This window comes from Haliotis asinina, chromosome 10, assembly GCF_037392515.1.
Source record: "Haliotis asinina isolate JCU_RB_2024 chromosome 10, JCU_Hal_asi_v2, whole genome shotgun sequence".
In the NCBI taxonomy this organism is placed as follows: domain Eukaryota; kingdom Metazoa; phylum Mollusca; class Gastropoda; order Lepetellida; family Haliotidae; genus Haliotis; species Haliotis asinina.
In genome coordinates, this window is record NC_090289.1 from 29901228 (window position 1) to 29918477 (window position 17250).

Below are 17250 nucleotides of genomic sequence, written 5' to 3' on the forward strand. Positions count from 1 at the left end.
ATATTGAGCTGATTTCCTGAGGTCATATATAAGACGGTGCAGGCGCTCGTTAACAACGCCAGTAAAATGTAATTTCGAGGTATATACAACATGAAAATGATATCTGTATCAGGTTTTGTAGAACGGATTGACTGAGTGAGTCTGCTTCTATGCTGCTTTAACTATTCCAGGAGGATTCGCTCGGTATATCAATGGAAACATTATCTTTCATGTACGTGTAAACCATGACCCGAGTCTATGCATTCAAAAGTCGCGGACCTGTATCGCTGCGTTCATAGCTACTCTGCCCCGCTAAAATGACATATCCGGAGTACACACTTGTAAACCAAATCGGAAACCATGGCATCAGAAGAATGCACTCTGGACCGTCAGACCTGACCACGCTATCTACAGTGGCATGACCTGGGATGTCATAAAACAGTATTTCATGCCGTGGATGTTTGCTTTATAAATCCCGCTAACACGGACATGTTGACAAAATAGCCACAATAAACAGGGGGAATAATTATTCCAAACAATGCATTATCAATGTTTGACGCACCTGATGGACGTGATTTTGTTCAAAACGTTGAGGCTCTTTGGAACACGAGATTACTGCTTCAAAGATTGACTATAACTTGTAATCTACATTCTCTCTGAGTCTGAGATTATGGTCATAGTGGAAAGCCATCGTTTTCATTTTCCTGAATGGTTTACCGAAAGTCGTTTAGACATGATCCATGGCAACAGACCCTGCAGAAAGTAATCTTTTACTATAAATTGGTAAACCAGCAAGGACCGCAAATTCACCTGAAGTATTAAAATACTGACACAGAATGCATGTTCCCAAAACTAATGCTGAATATTCTCTATTTTCTTTTCCAATAATGTGCAATACCTGAATCAGATGCCGTGGGTTGGGTGTACACAATATAAACCCACGGTACGCTCGCTATTAATGACCCTAAGTAATTCCACTGCAAGTACCATGATAGTTGTTAAATGGATCACACCAGATCCCCATTACAACAGATGCAGTGAGAAATCTTTGCCCCGAGGCTTCCATCATTCTCTATCACAGTAAAGTACCTTGGTTGCAGAATCCACGTGGATAGCATTTGTGGAATCTGAAAGCTATGTTCTCGGTCTGTGTTATTAGTAAGTGATCATGCTCGTAGACCTGGAGTTGAGGAGACAAGGGATTATGGGAGAGTGGGAGGGAAGGACTTAGTTTGTTTAGGGAATTCAGCCATATGAGAGAGTCCATTCCTAATGCAGACAACTGCTATATATTTTACAGTTCAGTGCAACCAAGGAACATCAGTAGGTTTTTCAGATAAATACACATATTTAAGAGAATGTTCAATCCAGTGACCAAGAGCACCAGTCATGATAAAGGGGTACAACACTGTGTCAAGATTTCCAGTGCCTGAAAACAACTGAGCCACTCACTTGTTTCTACAATTTGAACTTGCGAAGTTCAGAACATGACAACATGAAGTTAGACAACGACAACAACAACAACAACAATTTCGCATTTACACACAACATAACCATTCCATGAAGAACTGGAGAATGAGAGGCCGGGACAGAAGACAGATGAAGCACTGTGGTTTATTAAAAGCTTAGACTGAACCAAGAGTCAATGTTTTACAGGAGCATTTCTCTCAATCAAAAGGGGGCAGAATTTTGTAATTAGTTTATCGACGTTCTAACTTGAAGAAGATATAGTTCAAACCACCCACAGTCCATCCAAACAACATCCAATAACCGACAAGGAAATATTGGCTGTATGTCCGTAACCACGAAAAATACGGTCTCTGGAGGATGTAGAACTCAATGTAATACACATTCAGTGGCTCCCTGGAAACATTAAGAAGCCTTAAGTGAGTTGGTGTTATTGTGTCAGTAGGCACGGGTCAGTTTAAAACGGATACTGGGGTTACTAACGTTGATCGGACCACACTTGTAATTGACAGGGCTTCATTGACAAGTCGTTCGTGACAGTGTACATTAGCACCATGGATATCAAACCAAGATTCTAATCTTTTTATATTGTCGGAATCAGGCGGATATGTCCCCGAAGGAACTGAAAGAAATGGACCAGGGCTACTAAATACTTTAGCGGTCGATTCATTGTATTGATTGCCAAAGTAACATTGTGGTTTCGTCTTTAGTAAAAGCTTTTACTGCGATTGTAATTAAAGTGTCGTCAACAACTACATCATTATTCGTGCGTTGGTAGGCGTAGTCGTTAAGAATTAGGTAGATAGATAAATTGCACTCTCTCAACCATTGGTTTGAAATATGAACATATGGCATTGTTGCATGAGTTTCACACACTATATATAAAAAGCAAAACAAAATGTTATTTTAGGTGCCCTGTTGAATGTACATCAATTTTGTAATGTGTCAATGTTCAGGAAACTGCCACGACTGAATATTACTGGACGCTAGACACTTCGACTTGTTAGAGGAAATGTTTTGATGTAGCATGCGCTTGAATGTGTCCTACCACAGTTATTTGGTGGGCATCTAGGTGCAATGATTCAGCACCACCGGCGTATAGAGCCACAGCTGTTTAGCACTTTAATGTACGGAACATAAACCACAACATCTGCAGGAACACATTTAATCGTATAAGTCAACTGCCAGTCCGTCAGTTCAGAGACAGAAGCAGACTTAAGTCCATATTCTACATTTACGGATCTATATAGGAGACCGTTACATTTGACAAGGTTTCAACACGATAGTTACTTATTGTAATGGGATCGTGAACCAAAAGTTACATTGGACCTGATCACGTTTGAACTAATACTTCAAAGATAATGCCATATAATGTCATCAAACAAGGCCAAATAACAATGCCTTGCCTATTACCTGATTGTATTTCTCCACGATGGGGTTTCACGATCAGGCGTACATCGATCTTTATGAGCCAGTGATAAAAAACAAATTCAGCGAACTATAATCTTTTGGCTATATTGGTCCCTTGCTATCGACTGATCTGTCGCCCAGATGGTGATTATAAGACAATTAGAATGTATAGTGAGGGACTTGTTGGGTGATCAGTCTTAATTATGATTAATCTGCCTGAAATTGAGTCATTCCGTCTTCGTGGTAGCCAATATCCACCGCCATGTATTAGGTCTTAGGATGGCGAAACCTCTCCCGAGTTGGCAGGCACTTCAAGTCACGCCGTAGAGCAAACACAGACACGGCAGAAGATTATGGGTGTTTACAAGCACGTCAACATGAGAAATTAACCTTGTCTGTCATAAAATGGAAACCCGATTATCACCATTCCAAATTGTGAATTATACATACAAGAGCGCTAGCGGAGACTCTCTTCATGGCCGTCAGAAATATTTACGAAACATAGAGTCCACGAATCACCATGAAATAGTACTGACACCAGGCGTTTGCGAAGGACGAGGGTATTCTTTGTCATTTGAGTCAGAAACACATGCGTAGGAAAGTCAAGTGGCAATGCCGATAATCTTTCGAGACGATGCGGCTGTTTACTTTACTGGTTTATCGACGAAATTTAGTAATAGAAGGGACATAAGGCACATGTGTAATTAAACATTAAATATACGCCTAAATTGGTAAACGGCCTATTGTTCGATGTGGAGTCTGTATATTTCCCACCAATCAAGAAACATACTGAAATTTACTTTAATCTAGTGTACCGAAAAGGAAATATCTATGGACTAATTGATTTTTAACGTATTTTATTTACTTTTACCTTACTGGATATGAAATAAGACAATATAATTTTGTTTTTATTTTATTCACGCAAGACTTAAACCATCACCACCACCACCACCACCACTGCTACTACTACTACTACTACTACTGCTACTACTACTACTACTACTACTACTACCTGTTAATAACTGAGAAATTGGGTATCTAAAAGTGCAACGTTATCCACAACAAACAGAACAAACACATGCTAGTGATATAAAATCAACATATTTTGGACATGGCAGATAAGTAGGAAAACCCAAAGAAGTCACAAAGAAATCTAAAGAAGTAAAGATCTAAATATGCATGTATATGTTCTACTCTCTTGGACTTATCCCTCAAACTCAGTGAAACTAAAATGGGCATAAGAGAAAGTATGAACTGTCAGGCAAAGGAAAGTACACCCTTGTAAAAGAAGTTTATAGAGCAATTACAAGCATGATCAAACCGTTACTAGACAGAAACACTGTAAATTTAAGACCTCAATACAGCTTTGAAACCCGCATCAAATACATCACTCTCAAATAACTCATTTTGTTTGTTTGCTTACTTAAATCTAATGCCACCATTAAACATGGTCGAATATTTACTTTAATCCGGAAATTTTTATTTATAATCCAATTTAACTCATACCATTTTTCAAAAGATTAATTTTCACATGAATGTAAAACCGCTTCAATTATTGTTCCATGCATGAAAAAGATAACGAAACAGGAACTAGGTATCTAAAGCGTTTATAGTTGATCAATGTCCTGTTGACGTCAGTGGTGTCTTTGACGGTGATTTAGTAGGCTGATTAATCGTCATTTCCTTGGGATACCACTAGGTTCCTGTGTCTCTGAACTGGATTCAGTGCATCAGTAGATTAGAAATTAATTGAATGAGCCCGGTTGGATATAAAAAAAAACCCGGCCACTGTCCGCTGCCCATTTGTAACCGTCAAAAGATCCCCACTGACTTCTTTGACATATCTCTTTTTAAGGAGCACTATGTCTTCAGTGAAATGGCAGTGAAGGTATATTTCAGTTGGATCAAGCAGACGTGATATACTTTCAACTTGATCTGTGGCGTTTGATCAAAGTAAGAGTAGTTGTTTTCATAATCAAGAAGCAGTTCTTAAAACATAAAAGAATAATGTATATGCCCATAATTGTATGTATATGATACTTGTCTTTTAGGGAAAGTGGATTTAGTTTAAGGTTGCTTTGAATGAGTGAGTGAGTCTAGGTTTACGCCGCTTTTCATTCAGGCAACATCGCGACAAGGGACACAGGAGATGCGTTATCTAAGAAACAGCCGTGTCGGTCCACGTTTCAAAGCCACGACCATAGGTACCTTGGACGCAACTCCTGCCCTTGTCGACTATTTTGAACAAAATGGTATTTATATTCCGGCGTGACAGTTCAGTGACGGACAAAAGCCCATCGTGATTTGGATTAAGGACATTGACCGATCTGAAGCAGCCCCAAGAATATTGGCATGGGTTTAACAAATTCCGATGAACGGATATTTCAGGGTTAATGTAGGTTTGGTTGGTTTCGTTGTTCTTTTACTCAGGAATATTCCAGCTTTTAGGTGGCGGTCTATTGATAGCAGGGTCTGGTAACCAACACCATAGCATCGATCTATGCAATTAGGATACGATGACATGTGTTAACCAAGTCAAGGAGCAAGACCGGACGATGCCTTTAGTTGCCTCTGAGAACCTTCAGGTACCTTTTCAGCTTAACGTGGTCTATATTGTATACAAGTAAAAAAGGTGAAAATGTTAAGTATTGCTTGAGTGCACGACCTTTTGGATTCCATCATTTCAGCTTATTGTCCAAATTCGCATCGGTGTACATTTTGTAATTGTGAATCGTAGGGTACGTATATCATGGATATGACTTTCCGAAATCCTTAACATGAACCAGTGATGCTGACTTAAGTGGGCAGTATTGTTCGAGCAACGTTTACAACGGGCTGAAGAGTTACGTGCCATAAGTGTTTCTCATGTCGGCACACGCCAGAATATTGTTGCCGGTATGTTTCTCCATCTGCCATCAGCAGACTGTGGGCCCGACACCAAAAAAGGCACAACCTCGTTGATAAGCACCACTCTGGTCTTGAAAGTATAGCACCTTCAGGAAGTGGCATCTCAGTGAGTTAGCATCATAAATCGACCTTCTATCATCAACAACACACTAGTTTAAATCGTCTTGAGCACGATCGTCGCTGTTAAAAACACTCTTAGAACATTTTCATCCCGACAATCTAAAGTCAAACTTGTAAAACCTCAAGGTATGTTTTTATGTTCTTGTTCAATCTAGAAATTTACAAAACCGTCAACGCCTAAACGATGTCTGAAATGAAATGGAAGCAAGAATTTGATCTAAATAAAACTTCAACCATTTAATATTAATTGAGAGTTACAAAAACATTCCAAGCATCCGGTTGAAAACGTACATAGCACACACTGTGAAAGCACCAAAGAAACTGAAATATTCAAATAACATCTCTACACAAAGTTACGCCCCAGGTATCAAGGAGAGTATTTGAGCTGACGTCAACAGACGTGTAATCGTATATAAGATTTATTATTATCCTCGCGGTGTTTTCTAACAAGAGATGTGTGATCTTAAGGCAAAGTGAGTAAAGTGATAACGCAAAAAGCAGGGTTTGAAAAGTTTGACTTGAGATGGAGAACTTAAAATGTGCATTAAAATACGATTGCCTTTTGTTTCCTTTTCTACTTTCGTGAAACACAGATGAAACGAAGTTAAATAACACGTTAAGGCAAGTAGCGCTCCCATCATCTGACAGATTAACTACGGTCATAATTGCGTTCCTCTGCGTACCAGCTATAGTACTCAAAAGGAGTTAAATAACACATTAATGTGGGTTTTATGTTTCTTTGTGTTACATGTATACTACAGCGTGTCAGGTAAGAAAGGAGAGCTGGCAGCTATGGGAGAGTAGGTATCAGATGTTTACGTCGTGATTCCCAGCAGTCTGGGTTTGGTGCTGGCAAACCTGGAACCATAATTTAGGTGAACAAGTGTTTAAACCTACAATAACAGCTTTTCGACGTTCCCAAGTGACACACAACAAATTGCAGTGGCTCAGAAGATTGGGACATACACGAGATACCAATTATACATTGTTGAAACTACGGACTGCTGTGTCATGAAAAGTGTTTAAAAAATATATGTATTTTTTTTAAACGTTTTCAAATGTATGTCTGTATACAACAAAACAGGTGTCATTTTAAAAGGCAAACGAATGTCACCTTATACATCTGAACCTCGACCTGTGTCTCACACAGTGAGTGAGTGAGTGAGTTTAGTTTTACGCCGCACTCAGCAATATTCCAGCTATATGGCGGCGGTCTGTAAATAATCGAATCTGGACCAGACTATCGATTTGCGCACTTGGGAACCGATGACATGTGTCAACCAAGTCAGCGAGGCTGACCACCCGATCCCGTTAGTCGCCTCTTACGACAAGCATAGTCACCTTTTATGGCAAGCATGGGTTGCTGAAGGCCTATTCTACCCCGGGACCTTCACGGGTCCTCACACAGTACGTCCAAGGGCCTTACTTCCACTTTTACAACAATGCCATATAATATAAATCCTGTAAACGCACATGTTGGAGTGAGATTAGTTTTTCGGCGATTATAGCCATATTCCAGCAATATCACGGCGGGGAACACTAGAAATTAGTTTTACACATTGTACCCATGTTTGGAATCGAACCCAGGTCTTCGGTGTTATGGGCGAACACTTTAGTTACTAGTCTAGCGCTCCGCCCTTTAAATAACAGGAAGGGACAAAAGTATACATACTAAAACATAATGCTTCCCTTTTGCGGTCTGCAGATTGTGTCATCACAAGAATAACAACTCGTAAATATGAACACGTTTTAGAAGCAAATGTGTAGTGAGCAAAACCTGAAGGAAAATAGGGGATGAGATAAACACTGCTCCCTCTGTGTGCTGCAAATCCTCTCAAAGTCTTGAACACGTGAACTGGTGGTTTCAGAGGTAAAACTAGGGTCCATGCCTAAAGGCGAGAGCTCCGATGTTGCTTTCTTACACAGCGTACGATCAGCTTTCATAGGAAATTCAGTGCAACGATGGTTCTTAACAGCAATTTGATCATTGCATTCCAGCTCAATCACAGCAATGTTTAATACTTATCTATCAACAGTGAAGGGATATACAAATGTTGACAATGAACAGTAAAACTACCAGTGTGCCACACATTGAGATGCAAAACTAGAATAGAATTAAAATATTATACTATAATACAAGACAGTACAATATAAAACTGGGCTAGAAATCCCAAGAAAATGAAGGTAGTTCACCATGCTAGGGACCATGGTGACTTACATTAAATTGGCTACCTGTACGGACTAATTGGATTTACACTATCTCTTCTGCTGCTGGCAATTGTAAGAACTGTTAGCCAAGATCAAAATAACAAGAATACTACGCTATTGTAAACAATCAAGGAGAATTTAAATTGACTTTGAAAGTTAACTTTTGCGATTAGAATCGAAAATATGCTAACAACACAAAGTTTGGGAACACTCTAACACTTGATAGTCATGATTACCTAAAACGTGTGAGGTCATCTATACTCCAAGGTAAAAAGCAACTTATTGTGTGCTTAAAGGGCTCTTTCAACGATGCATCTGAATCAACATTTGTTGGGTTTTAGTGAAATGAAACACTGTCAAAAACAGTGAGAAATGTGTGTTGAAACACACCAATGCCATGTTTGATTCAAATGCTCAAACACAACAGACTAGGTCGACAACAGACTTCCACCGTATAGCTTGTGGCAACGTTTACTTTAAAAGAAGCTACAGTCAGTATTGGAGCCTCGCAATTGCTTCAGCATTCCACAATGCAGACCGTCAAGCGCCCATGACAGAAGCAGTGCCATTGCATGGTTACAGGTGATGGTCATGGTGAATCCATAAGAAGCGTTGCTCACCGTCTTCAAGGGTCTCGCTGTCATTCACACACTGAATGACAGTTCCCAGGCCACTAGTAGACTACAGGACAGATCTCGCTCGGGAAGACCAAGGAAAACTTTATATATTTCAGACTATCAAGTATTAGGGTGTCCCCATACTTTTTCTTAGTAGTATATATGACTAGAAAAAACGACGAGATGAGCCTCGGGTTTGTGGTTCTAACTTTCACACCCATGAGCATTTAAAATGTTTACTGGTTGCAGTAATCCGTTACCGTCTCTCACAAAATTGTATACAGGTTCGCTCTTTGTATTGTGAACAGCAGATGACGATGGAGCTTCTCACTTTACTCCGAAAAGACAAATACAAATTGATTTGCCGTTTTGTCACACATTTTCACAAAGAAATGCTATGTTTCAGTCAAAAGCACAGTGAATTCAGTATGAAAGACAATACCTTTTTTACTTTGCAGTTGTGATAACCATCCACTTATATACAGTGTTTGTTTTATGCATGAAGCTACGAACATCGTGCTTCACCCGAGCCACAGCATTATCATCTTGATGTACGAATTAGTCGTGTCAATGGCTGAGATATCTGCAATATCAGATCACCGTTCATATTTATAGCCAACGATTGATGATTCCTCCTATCGGTGGTGTGGAATAACCCACAGTGTACTTGATATAACCTTAATGCAACAATTCATATTTGATAATGTTTTCAATAAATTCAACGCGAGTGTCATTCACCTACACCCACACAACAATATCACCAAAGTGGAGCCCGTTTATTGGCAGCAATTGCTTGTCTCGCTCGTCATGAGCGGAAAGACTTCAATGAACTTATGAAATTGAGAAATGCCTCGTTTCATGGGACCAGGAAAATGCATACGTTCGTTATTTGTTTCTGAGCGCTTTTGCGTGTTTTTGACAGCTAGTTATATTGATGGACATGATGATGACAGAAACACGCAAGCGTTTAATTAAACTGACTGATCTTGTTTGTCTTGATCGTTACTGTCTTTTCATATTTTTACTCCCTTCATATTTGGTCAAGAGTCTGTCAGACACTAGATTTCACGCACGGGTTTGCAGGGGTTTCTGCAGTGAAAAAAACATGCTCACTCACTCGTACACTATGTCGGCTGTATCTTAAAGCAGTTCTATGTTTAGTAGAAGTTACACTTTTAATGGTGGGTGTAGCAGACTTTCAGTTATTGCTTTTTCCAAGCAGCAAAGACTGCAGTACCTCGACATTATAACCTTCAATGGTATAGGCGAGTGAGTAAGTGACTAAGATGGGTTTTACGCTGCCCTTTAGCAATTTAGCAATATCCCAGCAATATCATGGCGTAGGACACCAGAAACGGGTTTCACACATTCTGCCATGGTAGGGAATGGAACTCGGGCTTTGAGAGAACATTTTAACCACTAGGCTACTCTACCGCTCCCGAATGATACTGGCAATACAAAAGTTCCCTGATGCCTCATCGCCATTTGGACGTGTGCACAGATATCGTGGCAATACACACTTCAAAAATATCAATAAAAATGTGGTGTTATTCAAGGACGTGTAGATCAGCGGAAAACAAAGATACATGAATGAAATTTCGTGGAGCAATTCCTTGTGAATATTTCATGAGAATAACAGTCATTACTGCTGTCCACCTCCAGCTGCTACCACTACCTGACACCTCCTGGGTACACATCGAATCAGTCGTTGGATGTTTTGTTGTGGAATTCTGCTCCATTCCTCATGCAGCTTGAGGAACAACTGTTGAAGATTCTGTGGTGGATTACGACGTCGACGTACCCGTCTATCGATCTGATCCCAAAGGTTTTCGACTGGGTTTAGATCCGGGGATCTGGAGGGCCAGGGGAGGGTATTGATGTTATTGTAGTCAATGGTGGCACGTGCTGTGTGGGGTCTGGCATTGTCCTGTTGGAAGAGCTGCCGCTGACGATGAACAAGATGAAGGACGTGTGGACGGAGAATCTGGTCGATGCATCGATTGGCCGTCGGATTGCCTTGGACAAGCACAATCTACGGGTGTATGAGATTCTGTCCACCTGTCTGAAGCAGTTAGGAGCAAAACGTTTATGCCGTCGTCTGTAGGTACGGTCTCTACCATAACGTAGCCTAAGGAGATAACGGGATTCATCGCTAAACCACATGCGCCTCCATTTTCCAGGTTCCAGGCACAGTGTCACACCATCTCGTTCGTCGACATCGATGTAGCCGTGTCAAGGAGGGGGCAACTTTTGAACGTTTGGAACGTATTCCTACTTCTCGGTGACGGTTCCTGATTGCTGATTGTCTGACCGGACACTCTTCGGGCTCCAAACTGTTCTTGTGTTGTGATCACGTAGGCTGGGTACCCGGATGTACCGATCTTGGGCAGTTGTGGTGACTCTAGGTCTTCCTGATTGGACAGTCATTTGTCGAATTTATTTGACGAAATCGATCCCACAATCGAGTTATTGTGCTGGGGTGAACATTGAAGATCCTTGCCCCCTCACTCTTTGATTCGCCAACTTGCAATCATCCAATTGCCTGATTTCGATCGGCAGCGTTGAGACGTCCCATTTTCGTGTACACTACAAGCAAAGATCGTGGATGACATTGTGAGATTCATTTGGGTCTTTTTCTGCTCAGGCTTTGCACGTGAGAATCAATCACTGTGCCTGATATTCGTGCTGCATGACATCCACGCACATAGTGACAATCCTGATTGATAAAACCGTTCAAAATCATTTTTGGTTGCGTTTGGTCACGAATTATCTTCTACAACATTCCAGAAATAATGTGTAACCCTAAAAATGTTTGAGTTTACATATGTGTACAAAATTGTAAGTGTCGTTTTTTAATTTCACTTTGGGTCTCTTTTAATGAAGAGCGTACTTCACGCTGATAAGAGAAACTTCACAAAGTCTTTGACAGACATAAACATGTCATTTCAGAGGGGTAGAAAAGTTATCAATGCAGCGATACAGGTCCTTCTATCGTCCCCCTCATGCAATACCACGGACTCGGGTCTTGGTTTACACATACATGGAAGACACGATTCTACTGCAGACATTGAAATAATGAGCGAATCCTCCTGGAATAGTGTTAAAGTAGCATAGAAGCACACTCACTCAGTCAATCCGTTCTACAAAACCTGATACAGATATCATTTCAGTGTTGCATAAAACTCGAAATAACATTTTAATAGCAATGCTAACGAGCGTCTGTACCGTTTTATATATGACCTCAGGAAATCAACTTAATATTTCTCTGGAGAGAATGTTCGGATTGTCTCGACCTTTTGGCTTCTACCGTAGTAAATCAGCCTATCTGGTGACAGTGTGACTAACTGAGTGACATCAGTTATCTCTCTTACACATTGATAGCTTTACGTGGCATGTATACGGTGACAATCTTGAACGGAGGTAATTCCATAGCTAGTAAAGCTTCCGGTACCCGTGTGGTTGAACAATTATGTATACTAATCCCACTGAAACAATGTTGTTCTTCTGTCATCAGAATTGGGGGACGTTATCAAAGCACAATACATCTTTCGTTTAATGGGGTGTTTTTTCCTATATCTGTTTAAGACTTTGTGAAGCTTTCCTTATCAGCGTGACATATTACCATGATATCTGTGCACACTTCCAAATGACGATGGGGCATCAGGGAGAGATATTAGTGAGCCCTTAATAAGCGTGATGTACCTTTGTGCACACGGTAATATTAACTCCTGAGTGCGGGAACCGCAACTACAGGCTGGTGATAGCTTGGTGGAAGGGATTGTTCAAAGCAACATACTGTGTTTCACTTGGTGATCCAATAATACTCATAACGTTGTCGATATGGCGGACTAGGATATATAATTATAGCCTCGAAAGTTTTAACAGTCATCAATGGCTGAGACCCGCATGTATTTCAACAGGGAAAATTATTTCGGTATCACAAGTAGGTAAAACAGGCATTTGTCTTCGGAGAAGAGACAAACTGTCGAGAGCACTCTATCATATTAAGAATAGTAATAGTGTGTGAGTTTAGTTTTTGGCCACACTCAGCACTATTCAAGCTATATTGCGACAGTCTGTAAATAATACCCGAATCTAGACTAGACACGCCAGTGGTCAACAACATGATCTTACTCTGAATATGTCCCTGGGATGTGGAAACATAAAAGATTCCCTTTTCCAAGTACCATTAGAACATTACCATCAAACAAACTAGTTAGCGGGAACGTTCCTTTTTTGATGAAGAGATGAGTGTTACAGTGATAACGTGATGCATCTCCATTGGCTTTAACCGGCTACAACAGCAATGACAGCAGCAAAGTTTTATTACATGCAGATATGTACGCAGCCCCACACGTAGCTTTCCCGAGTGTCTCTAAACTTTACCGTTTGACACGTTTCGTTAGTCTTGTGAACAGTTGATCTCGCTGATCTCTCTCTTTCAGTCATGTTTTCAAAGACACTCCAATGATGCATCAGGAAATATCATGTCTATGTTTAATACCGGCATTGTATCGGCAAATCCGGTTTAATGACATTTCAAAATAATTTCAAGAAAATGCTTGCAAACCGAAAATCAGATTAGGTCCATTAATCAGTTCAAGTAACTATCGCACTCTCCAACACAAGGGAACCTTGGGTGTTTATGTTTTCAACTGGAATTTCGCGTGTCACTAGTTGATCTGATATTCCACCATACGCTCTGGTTGCGCTGGTGACCAGCGTCAGAAACAACGCATGCATGATATTCCGTTGCCAGTAGTTTTCATTTGGAACGAACAATTTTATAATTGATGATTAGATCACATGAGACATTACGTAACCGATCATTATTATTCGGCATTTTGTTTTCTATTGCCAGTATTATTTAGGAGCGGTAGGGTAGCTTAGTGGTTGGAAATGTTCGCTTGTCACCTTCAAGGCCCGAGTTCCATTCCCTACCGAGGTGCAATGTGTGAAACCCGTTTCTGGTGTCCAAGGTCGTGATATTGCTGCAATATTGCTAAGGGCAGCGTAAAACCCATCTTACTCACTCACTCGTCTATACCATTAAAGGTTATAATGTCGAGGTACTGCAGACTTTGTTGCTTGGAAAAAGCAATAACTGAAAGTCTGCTACACCTGCTAATAAAAGTGGGTAACTTCTAATAAACATAGAACTGCTTTAAGATACAGTCGACATAGTGTACGAGTGAGTGTGTATGGTTTTACGATGCCTTATTGCTGCAGGGACCCCTGCCAACCTGTCTGATAAGTAACAGTGTGTGAATCTAGAGTCTGACAGACTCTTGACCAAATATGAGGGGAGTGAAAATATGAAAAAAAACCCAGTAACGTTGAAGATCAAGACAAACAAGATCAGTCATTACTTCAATACGTAGAGTTTAATTAAACGCTTGCGTGTTTCTGTCATCATCATGTCCATCAACATAACTAGCTGTCATAAACATCTAAAAACGCTCAGAAACAAATAACAAACATATGCATTTTCCTGGTTTAAGAGGCATTTCTCAATTTCATAAGTTCATTAAAGTCTTTCAGCTCACGATGAGCGAGACAAGCAATTGCTGCCAGTAAACGGGCTCCACTTTGGTAATATTGTTGTGTGGGTGTGTCTGAATGACATTGTGTTTGAATTCATTGAAAACATTATTTAAAAAACGAATATTGAATAAGCATCATCACTGCATGTTCCAACGTGTTGTTTAAAGAGCTCGTTAAGCACACAAAAAGTTGCATTAACCTTACAGATTAAATGACCTCACCACGTTTTAGTTACTACATGACTATCAAATTTTAGGGTGTTCCCATACTTTGTGTATGTAGCATATTTCCGATTCAGATTGCAAAAGGTAACTTTCAAATTCAGTTTAAATTTACCTTAATTTTTAACGTACTGTTCTTGTTATTTTAATTTTGGCTAAGATTGTAAATCCACACGGTGTTAATCGAACTGAGTCCACGCTGGTAGCAAAGGCTGTATGTCCCCATGGTCCCTAATCTGGTGATCTACCTTTAGTTGCTTGGGAGTTCTAGCCCAGTTTTATATTGTACCGTTTTGCATTATAGTATAAGATTTTAGTTCCATGCTAGTTCTACATCTCCACCTGGGTTACACTGGTAGTTTTACTGTTCCACATCAACATCCCTTCACTGATGATAGAACAAATGTTAAAATTGCTGTGACTGTGCTGGAATCCAATGAACAAAAACGGACCTTCGTTGCATTGAATTTCCTATGAAAGGTGGTCGTACGCTGTGTAAGAGAGACAAAGACGATATTACCATTGTTAGATAGTGTCTTCGGGAGCAAGTTACATGCTAAGCTGAAGGAGGTATGTCAGAGCGATGAAAACCCATGGGTGAGCTCTCGCCTTTTCATGAGTAGATGTGCGCTGACAATACAGCGTTAACTCTAAAACCACAAGTTCACGTGTTCAAGATTTTGAGAGGATTTGCAGCACACAAAGGGGGCAGTGTTTAACACATCCCATGTTTTTCTATAGGTTTTGCTCACCACAAGTTTGCTTCAAAAGCGGGTTCATATTTACGAGTTGTTATTCTTGTGATGACACAATCTGCAGACCGCAAAGGGAAGCATTATGTTTTAATGTGTATACTTTTGTCCCTTCCTGTTATTTAAAGGGCGGAAGGCTAGACTAGTAACTAAAGTGTTCGCCCATAACACCGAAGACCTGGGTTCAATTCCAAACATGGGTACAATGTGTAAAACCAATTTCGAGTGTTCCCCACCGTGATATTGCTGGAATATGGCTAAAATCGCCGTATAACTAAACTCACTCAAACATATGTGTTTACAGGATTTATGTTATATGGCATTGTTGTAAAAGTGGAAGTAAGGCCCTTGGACGTACTGTGTGAAGCATTCATAGACACAGGTCGAGGTTCAGAGGTGTAAGGTGGCATTTGCATGTCTTTTAACATGAGGTTGTCTGGTAATACCGTACTATGCCTGTTCCGTGTGACAATTAGTGTGGTTGTATAAAATACTATCTGTATAAATAGCTTAAATACAAACCTTTGGTAAATATAGAATCAAAGATTTGTTGTTGACACCCAATGTCCTTTGACAGCAACAGAAACGTCCACCATTTTACTCCAGAAACACTATTTAGCGTCTGTTGTCTTGTTGGCATGCGATTTCCCTTATTAGCAAATAAGCCGAAATTCATTTTACACCGAAAACAGTATTTAGCAACTGTCTCTGTAATTTACAAAAAAACAGACATACGTTCGGAAATGTTTAATCATATATGTTTTAAACAATTTTCATGACATAATATGTTCGCAGTTTCAACAATGTTATATCTAGTGTGCCCCAATCTTCTGGGACACTGCAATTTATTGTGTCACTTGGGAACGTCCGAAACCTCTTATTGTCGGTATAACCACCTCAATTATGGTTCCAGATTTGTCAGTACCAAGCCCACCCTCCTAGGAATCACGACGTAAACATCTGATGCCTACACTCCCATCGCTGCCAGCTCTCCTTTCATACCTGACACGCTGTAGTATACATGTAACATAAAGAGACATGAAACCCTCATTAATATGTTATTTAAAGGTCACATGCAAACAAAATACCAAACATAATTAAAACACATTTATCACTTATTCCTAATATATTAAATGCATTGGTGATTGTGAAAAAACAAAGAAACAAACTGATAAGCGTACAATAGCAAATCAAAAGTGCAATATTTTGTACTTGAAGTCTACCTTCCTCGAAACGAAGCAGCACGCGATACCAAACCCTGTCAGAGCCGGTGGGTGTGCACTCATGTCTAACGACGCGTTGTCATTGGCCACTGGTACATTTGAAGATACGCTTTTTGTTTATGGCATATAAGCCCGATTGGTGTTATTTTTAAATTGCATGTGGTCAGTGATTAAAGTTGTGCATTGCATAGTGTTAATAACAGACAGGCAGGCGGAAGCATAGGTGTCAATAAACCAGACATTGAGTTTTCTCTGTGACTGAGTCTGCATATCGCAGTCAACATGTTTTTAATGTATCGAGTAGATTACCGAAAGGTATCAGAATCTGCAAAGTTGTGGATTACGTTGCATGTGACCTTTAACTTCCTTTAAGTAGTATAGCTTGTACGTAGAGGAATGTAATTATGACCATAGTTAATGTCTCAAGTGATGGGAGCAGTACATTTGCCTCCTGATACAGTTGTCTTTTAATGCACATTTAGAGTTCCCCTTCTTAAGTAAAAATCTTCCAACCCTGCTTTTGCGTTTTTACTTTACTCATGTTTCCTAGACATGCCTTAAGATCACACATTTTTTTTGTTAGAAAACACCGCGAGGATAATAATAACTCTTATATATGATTACACGTCTGTTGACGTCAGTCAAATACTCTCCTTGATACCTCGGGCGTAATTTCTGTGTCGAGATGTTATTTGAATATTCCAGTTTCTTAGATGGTTTCACAGCGTGTGCTATTTATTCTTTCAACCAAAGGTAACTCTCAATTAATATTAAATAGTTGCACTATTATTTACATTAAATT